The sequence below is a fragment of the Triticum dicoccoides genome, chromosome 7A (genome assembly GCF_002162155.2).
Source record: "Triticum dicoccoides isolate Atlit2015 ecotype Zavitan chromosome 7A, WEW_v2.0, whole genome shotgun sequence".
NCBI lineage: Eukaryota > Viridiplantae > Streptophyta > Magnoliopsida > Poales > Poaceae > Triticum > Triticum dicoccoides.
The window spans coordinates 23,507,968-23,510,209 of record NC_041392.1 but is presented as its reverse complement, the minus strand read 5'-3'; positions in this window follow the sequence as shown (position 1 = coordinate 23,510,209).

Sequence of the window (2,242 nt, the reverse complement as noted above, 5' to 3'; positions counted from 1 at the left end):
CTTGCCGCGGCGCCCCCCGTGGCGGCGATTAGGGGCAGGGGCGGCGGCTGGTAGACGGGCGGCGGTGGCGCCTGGAAGTACGACGTCGGCGGCGGTGGCGGAGGCCGCGGCGGCTGCAGCACCGTGGGAGGAGCGGCGCAGAAGGTGCCCGCCGCGAGAGCCGTGTGCGTGGCCCGGGACTTCACCATCTTCATCCTCCTCTCCTCCAACCGAAGATAAGCCACGACCCGAGGAAAGGTCGGGTCCGGGAGGAACGTGAGGTTGGAGGCCGCGTTGCTGAACTCCTCGTTGAGACCGGCGGTTAGCATGCTGAGGAGGAGGTCGTCGGAGACCCGCTCCCCGAGGTCGCGAAGTTCATCAGCAATAATCGTCAATGGACGAGTCAAGCTGATGGCAGCCAAAAAAATTCTGCTGAAGAAACACGCGGCGCTGGAGGGCATTGTCGAGGAAGAGCACGTTCAGCTTCGCCCACACCGTCTGCGCGTCATCGGTGTTGCAAACGATGGTGTGGAAGATGTCCTTGGAGATGGTTTGGTACAGCCAGCGAGTGATGGTGGCGTCGATGGTCAGCCAGTCGACATCCGCGAACATGAGGTTGGAGTCGACAGAGCCATCGACGTGATCGATGAGGTGGTACTCGCGGAAGACGAGAGAGAAGTACGTCTTACAGGCGTAGTAGGTGGAGTTGGCGTAGTCAAGGACGACGGGCACGCGGGCGAAGATGTCGAGATCGCGGACGACTTCCACCGGGGGAGGGGCCGGACCTTCGAAGGGGTTGGAGGGAAGGGAGGCGACGGCATGGGGAGAGGCCATGGATGCGGCGTGGCAACTGAGGAAGGGTGGTTGCGGCGCGGCTTGGTAGGAGGTGGCGATTGGAGTGGGAGGGCGATTGGGAGATGGGGAGATCGGGTGGGTGGCGGTGGCTCGGGAGGGAGAGGGGTGGTGGCGGCGGCTCGGGAGGGAGAAGGATGCGGCTCGGGAGAGGGAGAGGGATGGGGATGGGGAGGCGCACGCGGCGGCGGGGTGAAGATGCGGCGGCGGCGCGGGTAGATGGCGGCGGCGGCGTGGGTAGATGGCGACGGCGGCAGCGATGTGTTGCGGCGGCGGCGGCTAGGAGCGGAAGCTAGGGTTGGATCGGAAGGGAAACTGATACCATGTTGAAGGCAAAGCAACTCTCGATATATTGATCGGGTGCAAGGTGCACGTATATATGGGTACAAGGGCAGTCCTCAGCCTCATCTATACAAGGAAACTAGAGGCGGGGCCGGTAGGAGATTATCCTAACAGATACATGCACATATATGTTCAACAGTCGGTGGTGAGGGGGGTCGCCGGATCCACGCGCGTGGATCGTTTTTACTCTTTTGTAGTCTAGTTTTTTAGGTTGTTCATCGTCTTGGCTTCAGCGGCAACGATCACGGCGCTGAATAAAGATTCTTCGGATCCTTCCCTGACGAGGCCATCAATCCTATGGTTGGGGATGAATTTGGAAACTAGTATGTTCAAGCAAGGATGGCGTAGAGATGGCGGCATTCTCGTGGTGGAGTATGTCCACGGGCTCCGCCGTTGCGACGGCGTTTTCTCTAGTGTCGGCGCGGAGCTTGGGAGGTAGTTCAGGAGCGGATGCAGATTGTGGTGTGCATCGACGACAGCTGGAAGACGGAACGTATGCTGGGTTCGTGGTTCGTGGATGGAGGGTATGGTTTCCTCCTTCGGTGTCTTAGTCGTGGTGGGGTGCCAGATCTGGAGTTTGACGATGTGTCCGGGGTGTTGCCCCGGTCTGATTCGTTCAACGGCAAGGGCTTCACTTTTAGTGAGCCACCTTGGAGGTCCGCAAAGCTGCATATCAGCGATGGAGTCGCGTTGAGCTCGGACGAGGAGGTGATCGGTCATCCTTTTCTTCGGTGGCTGCTATGGTGGTGCCGGAGGCAGGTGATGGGCGTTGGTATCAACCTGAGAGATGTTCTGCTATCTTTTCAATTTTGTCATGTCGGTCTTTCCATGATTTGTACTTTAATATTTATGATATGAATGAGACATGCATTACCATGCAAAAAAAAAGTTGACTCGAACTACTCCTAGTTCTTGACTCTCGCGTAAACGTATCTGGCATGCAAGCCATGACTTGATGGAAACTGGATTTTTCATCAACTCTAAACAAACTCAAATACATCTTGCCACCAAGTTTCTCCTTCTCCGTCCCTTGGCGGCTAGGGCAAACTCTCCCCTCCACGCTTCGCCG